Source organism: Drosophila arizonae, chromosome 2 (genome assembly GCF_054131065.1).
Source record: "Drosophila arizonae isolate 15081-1271.41 chromosome 2, UAZ_ARI_1.0, whole genome shotgun sequence".
NCBI classification, from domain to species: Eukaryota; Metazoa; Arthropoda; class Insecta; order Diptera; family Drosophilidae; genus Drosophila; species Drosophila arizonae.
In genome coordinates this window covers 20488535-20507836 of record NC_142922.1, presented here as the reverse complement: position 1 = coordinate 20507836, position 19302 = coordinate 20488535, and the positions used below count along the sequence as shown (strand labels likewise).

Genomic DNA, 19302 nt, shown 5'->3' with positions numbered 1-19302 from the left:
GGCTGGACGACTGGCCGGCTGTCTGGCTGGCTGGCTGGCCCTAACCATCAACAATTTTACGAGCTGTTAATATTTAAATACACATGTGTCGCATAAAACACTAACACTAACTGCACCACAATATGACCCACTTTGAACCCAATCTTGGCACCGCATGGTGCTACGACCCCAAACTTCCACTGTCCGCAATTCAATTGACATGCAATTTCAGCTGCGGTCCGGCATGTAAATTAAAACTTGTCACGCCCCGCTCATTTGTTAAACTAATGAAATTGAAATTCTACAGGGGCGGACCCTAACAAAAGAAAAAAAACCAAACAAGCTACAAAAAAAGAAAGATATCTACACATACATACATATAGATAACTCTCTATATTTACGTATACAGAATTCATTGTCCAGGCGCCACGCTTATGGAAGGAGGCTGCACTGCATTACCAAATTAAAACTTACAAAGTGAAAAAAATAAATAACAAAAAGCAAAAAAAAAAAAAAATATATATATATATATATATAGAAAAAAAAACAAAAAGTTTTTGGCAACAACAACAAAAAAGTTTATATATTTATATAAGAAAAGTTTTACTTTGACAACGTCCAGCTCGTACCACGGTGCGTATGCAAATGCTTTAGCTTCTGCCTCAGCCTCAGCCTGAGCCACATGGCAACACCTCCACAGGCGCCGCCCCTTGTCCATTGTTGCTGCTGTAGAGACTATGGCTAAGGCAGAAGAAGGGACAGGGGCAGAGGCAGAGGCACGTGCGAAAGTGCGTGCAAATGCAAATGGCGATAGAAAACTTTTTAAATTGAGCAAACATTAACGAAAAGGCAAAACAAGCGCTAACAGAAAAAAGCAAATAAAAGAGCATTACAGAGTGGAGCGTTCATTGCGAGTAGTTATCCTATAATTAGCGACGAGTCTGGTATAAACGAGCATGAAAAATCAATAATAATCAACTATCAATCCCTGGAGTATCAACTATAAAGTAATTACCCTGTACCTGGAAAAGTGTTTTGCTTACATCTATTTACATAAAAATGAATATTTACTGATTGATGGTTAATTAGATATGTGGTATATCTAAACACGCTGATGAAGTACTATATTATCTAATTATGGATTGCGAAAAATTTTTTTAAAGCAAGATTCAATAACTTTTAAATCATATATGACAACTATATATCTAGCATTAATAATCGATTAATACGTTATTTTAAATAAACATCAAATAAGTTTCAATGCATACGGAATCACTCTTTCTAAGGGATAGGAGCACTAGGGATGATACATATTCATCGATACCTATCGTGAAATAGTAGAGCGGGTTTTTCTAAAAGGGGTACGTCCTAAAAAAGTGTACTAAATTTACTAAGAGTATATCTATATCATTATTATAGAATTAAAGCATATGCATAACTAGACTTAGATTATGCCAAATCATTAAAGGTATCGATAGTTATCAATATTATGTAAACAAGTCATGTACTAACTAAATCAAAAATTGAATTCAATGAGTGCAGATGATCAGAATTTTGATAGATTATTGTCAATAAGAGAGAGAGACAAACATGAATGAATCAGGAAACAGCCAATATAAGACAGTATTGCACGAATCACACACAAAGAGCTTAATATATGCCCATATAACAACCCACTCAAGCACCTAAGCACTGGGTATATATTGCAAAATATAAAATGATGAAAAAGTGGAACAAGCTGCTCTTATCGCACGCCTATTTGTTTGTGAACATTAAGGCGCCTCAATCTTTCAAGGACAACAAGCCAAGTGTAAACTGCAAAACTTGTGCACAAAACTGGGCTGGAGGTGGTGTGTGTGTTAGCCTGTGCCTGTGCCTGTGTGTGGGTGTGGGTGTATAGGCCAGACGCATCAGCAAGTTGGCAGTCGAGCAAATCCCGCATATAATCGGAAAATGTCACAGAAAAATAAAATTAATGACACTTGGCCGCCTCGGGCGCAGATTAGTGACCGTGTTGCGAGTTTTATTGCTCTACGGAAATGGAAATGGTTTCATAAATACACACACACACTCATATACATACAGTCATATACACACACACATGGACAGCACAATGCAATTATCTGTCAGCAAAGTGTGCGCACTGTACGTGAGGAACAGCATCAGGAGCAGCAGCAGCAGCAGCAGCAGCAGCAACTGTGACAGGACATTCGCCTTTGGAAGGCCAGCAGCAGGAAGAAAAACGCTTTAAGGACACTCCGCCCAGCTGGTTACAGTTGTTGCCCTGTCACCGCTTACAATTGTTTGCCATTGTATGTTGTCTGGCTCCGACTCGCACTCCTTGTGTGGCCGCACTGCAATTCCGTTCAAAGCTGACGCTGCAGCTGCGCTGCACTTGGCAGCTATACAACTGAAAACCATTTGAGTTGACGCCGTCTCCAGCTTCATCTCCATTTCCATCTCCATCGCCATGGCCAGCTCCATCTCTATCTCCGGCCATCTCCAGCTACAGCTACAGCTACAACTACAGCTGCTGCTGTTGCTGCACAGAAATCATCGACGTCAACGGCGACGCCAGCGACATGGACATGACCTCAGCGACATGGCACAATTTGGTAGCCAAAAGGCTGCGGCAGCAGCAGCAGTGGCAGGCGGGCAACAGCAGTTTCTTCTGTGTGCACAGCACTGGCTACACTAGCTTTGGGCTTGCCAAGCAACCAAGCAGCCGCCCAGCCAGCCGGCCAGCCAACAGTATATTTGTGTGCAACCGCAAAAACGCACAACAAACACAATAAGCAACTGTGCTTGACTCAACGCTGAACGATCATGAATACCCTGTAAGTAGTGAGTCTGAGAAAAGACGGTTTAGCTTGTTCATTCATTACTTTTTTTTATTCTTATACAAATTATTAATCGATATTTATCGATTGTGACTGAGGTATGGAATTCCAAATGTGTATCGTTTTGATAAACTTCACCTACATTTAGCCTCATATATCATAACGCATGTACTCAAAGAAAATAGTTACCTATCGATACACACCCGTTACATACATATGGAAACTTGCATCAGACTCACGTTATTAAAGGATTTTCTGCACTTACAGGGTATAAACAGTAACCGCAACGCTGCAGCTGGTTGACGAGCTGAAGCAGTTGAGCCAGCGAGACTAGCAACAACGGGAGGCAAATGACAATAAGCACAACAATTGTGCACACACACATACACACACACCGATGGTGTGTACACGACGGTTATTTGTATGCATACAGACACACATACACACACATGAATATATTTCGTCGGGACGAACAATTACAATACAAACAAACGTGCAACAGAATGTGAAATGCCGCAACCGGAAGTGGTAGATGCAACAGCGACTGTGGCATAAGATGGCGACACTGTTGAAGAAGAAGGAGAAGAAGATGAAGTAGAAGAAGGAGTAGTTGTTATAATAGCAAAAGAAGAAGAAGGTGAAGCATGCAGTAACAGGACTAGGACTAAGGCTAAGGCTAATGTTAAACGAGCGCTGCTCGACAAAGATAAGAACTTGGACAAACGTGCGGCCAAAAAGGAAACGGCTAGCCGTCTATTACAACAGTACACACAGCTATCACACACACAGAGATACATACATGCATGTATATATATGCGTAAGTGCATTTAGCTAGGCGAGGTGCGCTTTAAATGTTACTGTCTTTTATTGTTCTCATCTTTTATCTATAGATTTGTATAGCCTAAACGATAGGCTGATCGAAAGTTTGAGGTAGATATTAAACGAAAGTTCTAAGTGACACAATTGTTTTTTAGCAATTAATTCTATCTCTTTTTTTTCATTTTTTCACATCATGAAATTCGTTTAATTAATTCCAATTAAAATTCCATTAGTTTCAAAGACTTTGTCTTTTTAAAAGAAAATGAAAACCTTGCATATTCTAAAGTCTAATGAAACACCTCGAATTTACATAGCTCATTCATACGTATGAATATGTATGTATGTACGTATCTGTAAGTGTGTGTATGTGTGAGTGTGCTGCACTGCAGCGGCCATTGAGTACAGTGGAAGTGTGTTAAGCAAACAGCAGCAGCAGCTGCAGCAGCAGCAACAACAACAACGAGCAGCAGCAGCAATAATAATGCTGCCTCCGTTATGCTGCTAACCAAAAAGGATGTTGACTTGGTTTTGAGGAACTGCAGTTATTCGTATAGCATACTCATATATTCATTTACTTGACATGGTCGAGCCCACAGGATTTCAGTCCACTCCACTCCCAACAGCAACAGCAGTAGCAGGAGTAGTAGCAGGAGCACCAGATGGTGCTGTTTTTGTGCGCATTTCATATGCAGTCTATCCCAAAAATTAGTTGCATTTCCTTAGACGCCCATTGGGTTCATAACCCCAACCGCTGGGCACTGTGGTGCAGTCCCTGAATGCGGCCAAAGCAATGCGGAAGAATATTAAACGGCTTTTAAGTGCTGCCTATTAAAGAGAATTCAACAAAAACGGACGATGTAGAGAATGCTCGACTGACAGATGTCCTGTCTTTAGCAGCAGGCAAAGATCTTCCTGCTGCAAGTAGCTTGATATTATAGACTCCAATTTCATATTGATAAAAATCGCTTTTGAGCTTGATTATGGCAATCAAATACAGTCGAGTCCCGATAATTTGAAATGGCAAGGAGATCATTTTTTTTTTTAGATTTAATTGAAATTATTAAGAATTATTTATATTATTTAAAATATGGTTTAAAGTTGATATTAATTCAATTTTAAATAATATCAATAGGTATAAAATAAATATAATAATAAATACTAATTATTCTGGCAAAGTGTTAATAGGCATAAAATATGATTTTATAGCCGTCAGAGTATTATTTCAGTATCGATAATTATCGATACCCCCAATATATATATATACATGCATGTCTGTAAGAAGAGATTTATGAACAAAGTACAGCTCGTAAAGCGGATTAAATTTTATTGCCTATATGCTCTATTAAATTACAAGCTAAACTTTTACTTTTTAAACACATTTGAACACAGCAGTTATATCCCATCTCCGACATTCTCACTGAAAATATTTATCAGAAAAAAAGTAATAGAAACAACATAGAATGAAAAAGAACATTTACAGCTCAGGTCAAGCCCAAAAAGCACTTTGCTTTTGCTGGTCAGAAAGTTGGAACATTTAGAAATTTGCAAATTGAGTACAAAACGCTCGGACAAAGAAGTCAAAGTGGTGAGAAGTGGTGCTTAATGAACGACTGCAAGATACTCTATGCTTTGGTAAAAATATTTGCTTACAAGAGTCTCCATATATCCAAGTGGCTGTCTCTGTTCGGCCTTGAGATTTGATGCGACCTCCTACTTTAGTATACCCCACTTGCATTTTTCTATGGTATATCAAAATGTGGTAAAGCATGTTGCAACAGCATTAACTTCAACTCAAACTCTGATAACATTCATCCGCCAGCCGAAGAGAGTGTGAAAACTTTTCAAGCATTTCTTATTTAACTTTTATTTGCTTTGTCTTTCTTTGTTTTTTTCTCATTTTTTTGTTCCTTTTTATTTTTGTTTTGTTCATTCTTTATGTCGCTCTAATGTGTCCCCAGGGTCCTGGGATTGCGAGCGCTTAAAATTTCTAAAAACCTTTCTTTTATATTCATTGTCCTGGCGCACCTTTGCCACATCTAATGTTTCGTCTCTGCCCCTCCGCCGTTCACTGATTCGCATTCATTAATTCGCATCGGATAAATCACAAAACGTTTAATGTGTCGAATAATTACAGAGAGGGTTGAGTTTCTAGTTAATTAAAAATTACATTAAAAACGAAGCAAAAAGCAGCATAAAAATAAAATTAATGGACTTCACAGAAGTTCATGTTGCTATGGATACGAAACACGTATACGCCATGTATTGCAGCTGTTTATTGAATATTTATAAACAAATTGATATATTCAATTTTGATTTTACATATTTTAATATTGAATAAATTATATTAAATATAATTAAAATAAATTAAAAATATGTTAGGTAATTGAATTTTATGCAATAAATATTAAAAAGAAGATAATTATTTTATATACTTGTTGTTGCTTATTCTTAGCAAACAATTGAGTGATTATCTATTCATTTATTCAGCCATTTATATACAAAATGTGCAACGACATAAACAAGTATTCAACAGCTAACAGATAGAAATAAATAGGGGCCACATGTGTGAGGAATCCTAAAATAGACAAATAAACACTGACACTTAGAAACTCAGCGATAGATATAGGATATGTAATAGATGCACGCTGAGCTTTGCAGCTTCAGCGATAGGTTAAAAATATTCAACACTTCAAGGGTTGAATTTATGCATGGGTCTATTTTAGCTTGGAAGAACAAAGGACAATGCTATACTGAAGTGTATTCATAATTAATTATCTCAGCATATCTAAGCAACGATATAAATGTCCAAATTGGCTAAACTCTAATGAACATCCTTCACATTATCTGCGATAGCTGCCAGATCTATTTATTGACTCTTGCAGCCAGAAGAGGGAATCTTTTTTTTTAATTGGCAACTGTTCGTTTGATTCATTGGGATTTCTTTGGGGTTTTGTGTGTGCATGAGAGACTTGAGTTAATTACAACTTAAATTGCTGGCAACTGCAATGGTCAATGACCAACAGCCGCTGACCCAATTAGTTGAAGCCGCTCAATGAAAGAGACCAAGGAGCAGCAGCCGAAAAGGGCAACAGGACGCAGCAGGATGGCATAACCAAAGCCATCTCTGTACAAGCGGCATTCATTTCAAATTCTGTTTATGGAGTTTTAGTAAAGTGGTTTCACATTTTTCAGTACCAAAACTTGGTATACTCTAACTGAACGTCCATGAATTTTGTGTAAGCGATAAGGCTTAGACCAGCTGAGAGCTGAGTAGATAAAGACAAGAATAGTCCCTAAAATGTTTCGCTTAAATCAATCATTTATAAATAATTTATATACTTATATTATAATTTATCTATCTATCTAGTTCAAAACAAATTCTTGATATATAAAACACCTGATAATAGTTGAAGTTTATATCATCATTGATCTTTGCAGTTTTACTAGACATTGTTATGTCTGCACTATTTAAGCTTTAAGTTCTTTGAATAGACTTGTATTTTATAGTATTCTATTTTATAGTTTCCATAGAAATTTAGTTTTCAAAGTCTTTCGCATTCAAGCATAGAACTTTGTAAGTACGAAACATATACTTTTACGAGTTGAGCATACCGAAGCCCCATTTCAGCAAGAGTATATCAGCTTCAGCATTTGTAGTTTCCTTAGTCCAGCTGTTGCAAGGCAACAACATTTGAGTGTAGCGCATCAAGTTGAAAACAAGGCATTTGGCTTTTCAATTACAAAGACAGTCGCAGCAGCAAACTAAACTGACAACCTAAAAGCATTTTCCAGGAATTGAAAAGCGCAAAACTTGGGCAGCGACAACTTTTCTTATATAAATACATATATATACAACTATATTTATATATACATCTATATATACAAACACACGTATTTCGGCACGTTCCAGATTAGCTTATAAATAGGCAATCCGAACAATACATAGATTCAACTAAATTTGTTTGAGCTTCTCCTCGTTGCTGGCAGCATTCATGCATTTTTCATGCAACGGCCAAGATTCCAGCTAAAATAACTTAACAAAGCTGTAAATATGATGAACCGTTGCCGGGCTGGGCCTCATCATTCTGTGCCCAGTTGCGACTCGAAAGGCGACAAACTTGGCCAAGTTTACGACTGCCCAGCGGCGGGCAGCTCTCTCAGCAGCTCGGCAACTCAGCAGCGTAGCAGCGCAGCAGTTGAAAAGCTGAGAGTGTGGAGGATGCAACTATAATTGTAGCTATACTACCAGTGCCACGCCCACTTTAGTTGATTCGCTTTTTATATACCCTTGCAGTGGGCATATGAATTATGTGACACAGTGGTTAACGCATAGATATAATTACATATGCAAGCATTACAATATGAGTCTGTTGATATTTGAATCTACTGCTTTCGCTCTCGCTCTCTTTTTCTCCATCTTCCTCTGTCTTTTTTCTCAGCCTTTCTTTTCGTCTCTGTCTTTGAGATCAGCAATCTGTATATCTATCTCTCTCTCTCTCTCTCTCTCTCCCTCTCTCTCACGCGCTTTCTATCTTTTACTCCACCTACCTCTTTCTTTCTCTCTCTCACGCTCCTTCTTGCTCTTTGTTTCTTTCTACCTCTCATTCTATCATTCACTTTTTCTATCTCCGTCTTTCTCGATTTTCTATATATATATATCACTCTTTCCCTTTGTCGCTCTGTTTCTCGCTCTCCATCACTTTCTTTTTCTCTCTGTTGTTTCTGCCTCTCTCCCAATTTTTGCCTCGCTGCATCTTTATCTTTACCTTTCCTGATACTAGTTTACCGGTCTATCTATGTATCTCTGTATTTTATCTATCTATCTATCTCCCTCATTATCTATCTGTCTATCCCTCTCTCTCTTCCACTATCTCTAAAACATTTTAGAACAATTTTATCCCATTCAATTCATCTACAAGCATATCTGCTAAATTTAGTTTTATTACCGAAGGACTTCAAATAGATTTAAGCAAAATTAATATTTAAGCAAAATTAACCTCAGAATTCCCTGCACATAATAATAATATTTTCCCCCTTATAGCTACTGTAACAACAATAGGGCATTCAATCTTCGTTCCGTCTCGCATAGCTTTTGAATCTGGTTGTTCTTTTAGTATTCCCCCATCAGGCACTTGGCCTCCATAGGGCATAGTAGCTGCTGTGGACCAATCGCATCAGCGCCAGCAGTTGCTTTAGTTTAGTTTGATTCAGTTAGTAGTTTGAGAGAGTTAAGTAGTTTTCTAAAGTTTTATGAATTATTAAGAGGATTTTCGAGTTTTCCGCTAGCCTTTCAGTTGCCATCCTCGCACACTCCCAACCACTCCTCCCGCTCCTCAACGCCCATTCAGTGTCCACTTTTATGCTCGTCAGCAAACGCCTGAAAAGCTGTCGAAATATGCAATTTTCAGTTTGTTTTTTAATTTTTCATGACAAATTCTGGCGCAATGCGAGCTTGTTGTCCTTGTTGTTGTTTGTTGTTGTTGTTGTTGTTGTTGTATAGCCGAGCATTAGTTACAGCGTTGACTTGTTGGTAACTGGTTTGACGCCCGCAGCATGGCAAAACGAGCTCCGAGCTCTGAGCTCTGAGCTCTGAGCTCCCGAGCTGCGAGCAGAGAGCCAACACAGCACGAGGCCATCAGATTTTTGGGCCAAAAATTAAATACTTTTTATTGTCAATAAAATTATAAATGCAAATTATAATTTTGTGCTGCCGTTGGCCAATTAGCCAGTGCCAGTGCCAGTGCCCACCCACTCAAACCGAAATGAAACGAAATCAGCCAACCAACCAACCGCCCCCAGCCTGCCAGGCCGAGATAATGCGCGCTAGTCCCCAAAAACAGCTCGTTGCCCAACACTGGCTGCGTTTCTGACGTCAATGTTGTATTAAAAGTTGAACATGTCGCCGCTTTTGGTGTCCCTTTTTCGGTCGTCGGACTGTCGTCAACTGGGCTAACTGAAAAGCAGGTGAGATTGGGCTGGGCTGGGGACTGGACTGGGGTCGGGGTTGGGCCGATGGGAATGCTGGATTTTGGCTAACTACGTGGACGTTGGCATGTTAATTCACTTTGCAAATTGTTGCGTCGTTGTGGCTTTCGCACGGAATGCTAATCATGCCTAGGTGTGCACAAAACAAAAACAACAACAAGAGCAACAACAACAACACCTGGTAACTGGCAACAACTTTGTTGATTTGCTAAGTGAAACTTCGATTAGGCGCCGCAGACACACTGAAACGCGCTAACAAACTGTTGACGAGGACCACAAAATATACAGTTTGAAAAGGTTTTGAACAGGGCGTATTATCCAATACGGATAAGGATAAGAACTAGATTTATTTATATTGAAGTAGTAGTTAGTTTAGAAGTTGTAGTAGTTTAGTAGTTGTAGTAGTTTAGAAGTTGTAGTAGTTTAGTAGTTGTAGTAGTTTAGTAGTAGTAGTAGTTTAGTAGTTGTAGTAGCTTAGAAGTTGTAGTAGCTTAGTAGCAGTAGTAGTATAGTAGTTGTAGTAGTTTAGTAGTTGTAGTTTAGTAGTTGGAGTAGTTTAATAGTTGCAGAAGTTATTTGATTAGGTTCTTCGATAATTAACGAATGAAGTTAAATTAAGCTATGGACTTTAAGTTAGGGACGTTTACTAGTAGTATTTTAATAGTAGTAGTTGCCTGATTAGAATCATCGATAAAGAGGCATGAAGAAGGTAGAACTAAGAAGAATATATATGTAACTAAGAACATATGAGACAGAAACATGAAATTTAGATATTCTATTCTAATATTCAAAAGGCCCACAATTTGAACGACATCATCTATAAATCATAATACACTTATAAACAGTTTGAAAGCCATTGCCTTACAGTTTTAGAATGACTCAAAAGTGCACACAAAATCTTTACAAATATTCTCAACTTTCAACAGCGTATGTTGCAGTCAGGCATGCCCGATGGTGATATTCCTACTTGTTAGCTTTAATTTTTTCGGGCCGGATTTCGCATCGGCTCAAGCTGCGGCCTGTGCGGCTGTAAAGCGAGCTGGGTCCGCCGCATAAACTTGCGCCACGTGAAATTTGTTATGCTCTATTTCGTTGCAAAGCAATTACCGACCCACACATACCGCTATCTAAACAAAAAAATACACACACACACAGACACATGCACACATTTGGGTGCCTATGTATATGTGATGAGTGCCTATATGAATTCAACTCTATGAGTTTATTTTCGTTTGTGTATGTAATGCTTTACAGCTTATACACACACACGGACACAAGCATTGCGGAAGCGGCTGTGAAAATTAAATTGGTATAAATATATTTACCTTTACCTTTACCTGTAGCCCAGTGAAACCAAAGCAATCAGAGACGAGTGTAAGCTGTAAGGGAAAAAAAACAGAAGACAGAGAATGAGTAAAATGAAAGAGAAAGTCAAAGTTGGTGAATATTTAAACTAAATCTAGATTTTCTTTTCTTTTATGAGATGTGAGGATAGAGAGTAAATGAAAGAAAGTACTAGATAGACCGACAGCGGCATGGAAAGAGACAGATAGTGAAAGATAAAAGAAAGATATTGAAAAATAAAGAGTTTCTGAAAGAAAATGTAAAAGTGGCATTAGGTAGATGAAGTAAGATATAGCAGAGAAAATATGATAGAGCGATAAGTAAGGAAATGAAAAGAGAGTGATAATAAGAGAGATCCTAGAGAGAAATAAAGAAAGCGAGATACAAAGAGAGACAGAGAACTTAGAGAGAAAAACTTAGAGACAAAGTGTTAGGAGATAAAACAGACCTAGTGATATAGAGCTAGTAAAAACTAACAAGAGTCAGAGAGAGAGAGAGAGAGAGAGAGAGAGACAGACAGAGACAAATATATTCGGTGCTGGCTTGCTAGCTTTGCCGCAATTAGTATGCTAGGCTTTTGTTCATAAAATAGAAGCTCTGGCTGTTAGCTTTGAAATTTAGCTCGCTGGCTTAACTTGGCTCACTTAAAAAAGATAACGTATTCAGCAGTTAAAGCGGTTGAGTCGTTTAGTTTTGTTGTGCTTAGCTGTGCAAGTTTTTACATATGACATAAATTATTTGTCTGCCAACTTTTCGGGGCAATGCGAGTGAGTATTTATAGCTCAACTACCTCTACGAAATGGGCCTAGACCCATTGGTGGGGTCTAGTTATATATTTATTTGTCTGTTGCTTATTATAGAACATAATTAGCAAGTTAGCCAATATATATATATATATAATTCATATAATGACTACTTTGGACTTTGTGAAATGATGTCAATTAATGTGAAATGTCGTCTACTTCCGCTGAGAGAGCCAGAGCTTTAATAATTTGTTCCTTTCATGGGCGTCACACACAAAAAGCTGACATAAAAGTTAAATTGTAAAAATAATTAATTAAACTTAAACTTGGGGCAAGAATTTCAAATTGGCTACAAAAAAGTTGAAGAGTCGAGCCTTTTTATGTAGAGTTTCGGCAGCAAACTGGATGCGGCACGTGGCAACCGCTGCCAAAAGACACAAAAAGTGAAAAGAAAACGTAAAAACGGAAAAATAAAATGAAGAAATCGACGGAAAATGGGCAAATTTTGCAGGTTTTGCATTTGTTGCATTACGAGCACTATACAAATAATCGATAGCTTTTACGCAACTCCCCCAACAGCGAGGCACGATAATGGAAGGGTGAGGGTGGGGGACTTTGATTGGGGCACACGCACACACACAAACACTGTGTCTGAATGTGTGTGTGTGTGTGGGCAAAATTTGTGCAGACAAAATTTATAAGCGCATTACAAGAGCTCGTGTAGTTTTTGTGATTTGTTGCGAGGTCTCTGGTCGCCGTACTGTTAAATGGGGTCGATGATGGTGGCAAACGGCATATACAAAGTGCTTACAAAGCGTTTGGGCGATTAATCAGTTCATCAGCAAGAGCAGCACCCAAACAGCAACAGCCATAATGCACTGATGGAAGCCAACGAGTATATATACAGATATACACTGTACAAAAATAACACAATCATTTACTATGATTCAATAATGAATATTCTTCGAATTGCGGTTGCAGCTAAAAACTATTTAAGCCGCCCAACAAATTTCTTATATGTTTTATTACGAACAAATATGGCATAACTATGCAAGATACTAAGCAGCTTTTAATAAAGCAATCAGGCGTGTAAGCCGCTTTTAAGCCAAACCAACTCAAGGTCGTAATTGCATTTAATTTGGAATAAAAGTCATAACACATTTCAAATCCACAATGCAACAATGCATGTGAAAGAAAAGATAGTTCGTAGATTGTATGGATAAAGTATAGTAGTAAAAAGCTTAGGCTTGGATTTATCTGAGAGCTAGATTAGCAATAGAAAGCTGTTGTAAGCCAAAAATCATTTGAATAGAGCATTATTAGATTTTGTTTGTGATTTAGGAATATTATGTTTAATTTTTTATTTATTAAGGCTATAATTTTGTATATCATTAATTTTTATTTTTTTTTTCTAAGGATATTATTAAACTAGTTGCTATATATTTTTAATGATTATTTGATTATGATTAAGAATTTTGTAATAAATTTTGGTTATATCTCTTAAAATCTTATATTAAATTAAAGATTACTTTTACTTTAATGATTTTTAAGAATCTGATTTTTTTTTTTTTTTTTTTATATATAGTTTTTTAATACTATACCTATAAGCTATGATTGTGACATTAGTCATTAGGCGGGTTTAACGTTTGTCGTTGAAATGAAACCAAAAATTAAAACATTACCTTATCAAAAATAAAAAATTAATGTCAGTTTTTAACGAATATTATTATTTTATTTTTTAATTCATTTTATTTTGTTTATGTGTATACTAATCAATAATACGTCAATAATATGACGTCAAAATTTTTTTTTAACGTAGACAAATTTACAATCAGATGGTGCATATTAACTGCATAATATCGATGATGGAGTTATCGAAAGTAGTATTTGGCTAATTTAAATATATATATATATATAGTTTGTATATCGATGTCTAACTTTTTGCGAAGTGTATGTAAATATATATATGCATATATATGTATTTATATCGTTAAATACATTTATTTGTTGGTATGTGATTGAAGTCCTTGAGGCAGCGGCACGAAGGAGCTGCTAGCAGTGGCAGTTCGCGCGAGCTACCAAACAGCACAGCAGCAGCAAAAGTCGTTTTGGTGGCTAATTAAGTCAATTATGCACTTAAAGCTTCAAGTGGCGTGCAGCAGCGGCAGCAGCAGCAGAAGTTGCACCACCAGCAGCAGCTTCAGCCACGCCCCAAACGTTGGCTGCCTTTCAGTCAAACATCAAAGCTAGTCACGCTCGCAGGCTAGCGTCCTCTCACTCACTATGGCTCACCCTCTCCCTCACTCATTCTCACTCGGCCCTGCGCCTGCTGACGGCTACTTCTGGTTTTTTAATAATAAAATGGCGTGGTACAGGAAATAACTCATACGCGCCGTATGCCGCACTCGCCATACATCAGCGACAGTTGCTGCTGCCGCCGTTGCTGCTGCTGCTGTTATTGTTGTTGTTGTTGTTGCTGTCGCTGGCATTGTTGTTGGCGTAAAGACGTGTTACTTACTTACAACAGTCTTATATATTACATTGCCCACACACTCATATACATATATCGACATGCATATATAAGTTGCTATATAATATCTATATGCCTTGCTGTTTGACTGTACATATTATTGTTGCCTGTGTGTGGGTGTGTGTGTGTATGTGTCTGGGCGTGTGTGTGTGTGTGGCAGACACAAGAAACGATTTATCTCAATTTACATACTAAATGACAGGCAGAGGCAGGCTTTTGGAATGCGCCTTTGCTTTTGGGGGCGAGGGGATATGATTGGGCGACGTTGCCACAGTGGATACAATACACATGGTGGTTGTAGCTGCTTATCCTGCAGTGTAAATTCGTCCTTCAGCCAAGCAGCGTGCATCGACGTTTATTAAATGAGGCCCAAGTATTGATTTCAATTTTAAAGTAAATAAGATTCATTAAACCCATTTCTCGTGCCACATAAAGGCGAAAATCTGTTAATTACAATCTTATGATTTAATCACCATTGAAATACGCATTGTAAACGGATGAGTTCCTCGCACAAGGATCTCAATGAATTAACACTTTGGTATTCAAATTGAAATTATGACGGCAGAAATGTTAATGGATCCCATACAAGCCAATGGATGTATATTTATATGTGTGTGTGCGTGGGTATAGTATTATTTAAAACAAAACTGGTTTACAAAAGCGTTCTCTTATACTATCTCATGATATATTGTATAATTTGTTTATATTATCATCTTATTATACAACACTGCGGTAACCTACTGCATGAAAAAACGGTAGTACACATCGCTATAGACAGACCTGTTATAATTCTCTTATAGAATTATGATACGCTTAATCCTGTGTATACTCATATAGTCATGTCTGACAATCAACTGTTATACAATACTGCGGTAAACTATTACATGCAAAAAAAAAAAAAAAAAAAAAAAAAAAAAAAAACGGCTAAGCACTACATTATAGACATAACTGTTATACATAAGAGTTCTTATATGATTATTTTTTGAGTATATAAATTAATTGTGTGTCTACTCGCATAGTCATGTCTGATAAACAACTGTTATACAAGACCTATTACTATACACACAGATTTCTTTAAACACAACAGTTAATCAGAACGAATTTATAAAACGGTTATACGTAACTGTCATACAAAGCTGATATGCGCATCTGTTATACGCAACTGTGCTACTCCTAGCTCCATAGCATGTTTGACAACTGTTCTATAAAACTGTTCTAAAAACTATTATGCATAGCTTATGTACAGAATCGTTATACAGAACAATTAAGCAAAACTGTCATACAGAATCAGATCTACAATTTAACTCTTACCCCAATGTTATTTTAATTCAATAGAACTAAGCTGGCTTAGTGGAACTGGTTCAAAATGCCTGCCACACCTGGCGACGGAATTTTCGTCCAATGCTTGCATTAGCTTGTGCCACTGTGCAACTCCCACGCTAAACGTGCTCGTCACTTGTCAGTTCTTTGTGGATGTAATGAAGGCGTTCGATGTAATAAATGCAAAATATTCCTTGTGACGCAGAAAAACAAAATTACATCGAAGCAGCAGCAATACAGGCAGCAGCAGCCACAGAGGCAGAGGTAGTGGCAACGGGAGCGGGAGTGGGAGCAGTCATCAACAACAACAACAACAACAACAAACAGCAGACAGACGGACATTTAGACAGCTGCCGGACAGTTGACGGCGAATGGTTTCACATCATATCACAGAGACGGTTGTTCCAAAAGTCAGTAAAAACCTCAGACTAAGACGCTGCTTAGCTGTGGACTTTGCACGCTTCAGTGCCAAACAAAAAGAAGTCTGAGAAGAAAAAATGAAGAAGAAGAAGACGAGAAGTACAAGTAATTCCCCAGCGTGGCGGCACGCACATGACTTTTAATAAATATTAAAGACGGCGAAAAAAAAAATTTGGCTGGCAGAGGCAACAAAAAACCGAATGAAACAAATATTAAATTAGACTAATAAAATATTGAGCGATTGTTTTTGTTGCTGCTGTTTTTGTTTTTGTTTTTTTGTTGTTGACGGCTTCTTAAAGCTGCCAACTTGTGGTTCCCCAATTTGACAAATGTTCCACACACCCATACACCTACACACACACATAGGCATTTAGTGTTGTTTTGTGAATGCTCCCAAAGCAGCAGCCACAGTTGGATAATTTAATGGTCTTTTACTATGAGTTTTTGCGAGGTCCGCCCGACCGGGCGGCGTTTTGTTTGCCCCTTGGATGCGGATGCTGCTGGGGCGCTTTTGTAAGTTATTTCTTTTTACAAAAGAGGCGCAAAGTTGCGTAAATTATTGTTAACGGAGGCGTGTGCATTGAATTCTGCCTAGCGTCCCACCTTGCCAGCGCTTATGCTGCTCTGCTTGGCATTGTGAGTCATTTCGAGTATATTGGCACTCAGAGTCTTTAAATGTGAATTCTATATTAAGGGGTGTGTATGATAGTCTATATAAATATACATATATATTAAAGGGTATATATAATATACATATCCTCTATTAGATTGTGGCTAACACATACTAAAACATGTATAAATTATATAAAAACAGAAATCTGAAATATAAATATTTAAGATTTGTAAACAAACTTAAACATAGATATTAAATTTTTGTTAAAAGTGATCTACTCGAGGCCGTCGAATTTAATTTAAATCTACTACAAATGAAATACAGTCAAGTTCAAGTGATTTTTATACCCTGAACCCATTGAAAATGGGAAATCAGGGTATAATGGTTTTGTTGAAATGTATGTAACAGGCAGAAGGAGGCGTGGCAGACCCCACAAAGTATATATATTCTTGATCAGGGTGACGAGCTGAGTTGATTTGGCCCTGTCCGTCTGTCTGTCTGTCCGTCTGTCCGTCTGTCCGTCTGTCCGTCTGTCCGTATGTTTGAACGCGTCGATTTCCGAAGATATAAGAGCTAGAGACTTCAAATTTTTTGTAAAATGTTCGTAATTACAGCGCGGATATCGAGTTTATCATTAAAATTCGATAACTCATCCCGATCTTTTTTTATCGATGAAAAACCTTATCGAAAACCAGTTATAAAATTATATCTTCTACACCTTTATTGCTAGAGTCTCCAAATTTTTAATGTATGCTTATATGCAATTTATACAATTTCGGTTTTTGTTAAAACTAACCCCCCACCTCAAAATTCACCCCCTCACCCTCACTTTTGTAAAAAGCGTATTTCAAATACTAGGGACTTGTGCTTTGGCAATTACATGCATATTCATGTTATAATCATAATCTGAAAGTTTCATGAAGATCGTACGTCCACAAAAAAAGTTATTAAACAATTAAGTTCTCATAGTAAGCGCACACTGCAGCCCATGCGTGTTTATGCGTGGGTGCTTGTGTGTGTATGTGTTTGTGTATGTGTGTGTGTTTCTTGTGTAAGCTGAAAGACGCGAAAAATTATTGAAATAGCTAGCACTCCAAGGGTTCAGGGGATCTCGTAGTCGAGCAGTCTCGACTAGAGCTTTCTTACTTGTTTTTTTTTCAATTTCTAGTTTTTATACCCTGAACCCATTGAAAATGGGAAATCAGGGTATAATGGTTTTGTTGAAATGTATGTAACAGGCAGAAGGAGGCGTGGCAGACCCCACAAAGTATATATATTCTTGATCAGGGTGACGAGCTGAGTTGATTTGGCCCTGTCCGTCTGTCTGTCTGTCCGTCTGTCCGTCTGTCCGTCTGTCCGTCTGTCCGTATGTTTGAACGCGTCGATTTCCGAAGATATAAGAGCTAGAGACTTCAAATTTTTTGTAAAATGTTCGTAATTACAGCGCGGATATCGAGTTTATCATTAAAATTCGATAACTCATCCCGATCTTTTTTTATCGATGAAAAACCTTATCGAAAACCAGTTATAAAATTATATCTTCTACATCTTTATTGCTAGAGTCTCCAAATTTTGAATGTATGCTTATATGCAATTTATACAATTTCGGTTTTTGTTAAAATTTACCCCCCACCTCTAAATTCACCCCCTCACCCTCACTTTTGTAAAACGCGTATTTCAAATACTAGAGACTTGTGCTTTGGCAATTACATGCATATTCATGTTATAATCATAATCTGAAAGTTTCACGAAGATCGTACGTCCACAAAAAAAGTTATTAAACAATTAAGTTCTCATAGTAAGCGCACACTGCAGCCCATGCGTGTTTATGCGTGGGTGCTTGTATGTGTTTGTGTTTGTGTATGTGTGTGTGTTTTGGTCTTGTGTAAGCTGAAAGACGCGAAAAATTATTGAAATAGCTAGCACTCCAAGGGTTCAGGGGATCTCGTAGTCGAGCAGTCTCGACTAGAGCTTTCTTACTTGTTTTTTTATACCCTGAACCCATTTTCAATGGGAAATCAGGGTATAATGGTTTTGTTGAAATGTATGTAACAGGGAGAAGGAGGCGTGGCAGACCCCACAAAGTATATATATTCTTGATCAGGGCGACGAGCTGAGTTGATTTGGCCCTGTCCGTCTGTCTGTCCGTCTGTCCGTCTGTCCGTATGTATGAACGCGTCGATTTCAGAAGATATAAGAGCTAGAGCCTTCAAATTTTTTTTAAAATGTCCGTAATTACAGCGCGCATATCAAGTTTATCATTAAAAATCGATAACTCATCCCGATCTTTTTTTATCGATAAAAAACCTTATCGAAAACCAGTTATTAAATTATATCTTCTACACCTTTATTGCTAGAGTCTCCAAATTTTTAATGTATGTTTACATGCAATTTATACAATTTCGGTTTTTGTTAAAATTAACCCCCCACCTCTAAATTCACCCCCTCACCCTCACTTTTGTAAAAAGCGTATTTCAAATACTAGAGACTTGTGCTTTGGCAATTACATGCATATTCATGTTATAATCATAATCTGAAAGTTTCATGAAGATCGTACGTCCATAAAAAAGTTATTAAACAATTAAGTTCTCATAGTAAGCGCACACTGCAGCCCATGCGTGTTTATGCGTGGGTGCTTGTGTGTGTATGTGTTTGTGTATGTGTGTGTATGTGTATGTGTGTGTGTATGTGTGTGTGTGTATGCGTTTG

General features: G+C 37.7%; 1 protein-coding gene across 4 annotated transcripts in view; it reads right to left on the bottom strand.

The window, feature by feature from the left end:
• Positions 1-19302, bottom strand: part of kek6 (kekkon 6) — a 69486-nt gene that overhangs the window by 14341 nt on the left and 35843 nt on the right. Inside the window, exon 2 of one of the 4 annotated variants that reach the window (XM_089476521.1) lies at positions 10955-11002. The exons of 1 other annotated variant lie outside the window; for it this stretch is intronic. The gene's annotated coding sequence lies outside the window, so the exon portion shown is untranslated. Of the gene's footprint in view, positions 1-10948; positions 11003-19302 lie in introns of all 4 variants that reach the window. 2 more of the 4 variants (XM_089476523.1, XM_089476514.1) reach the window with 2 other exon arrangements.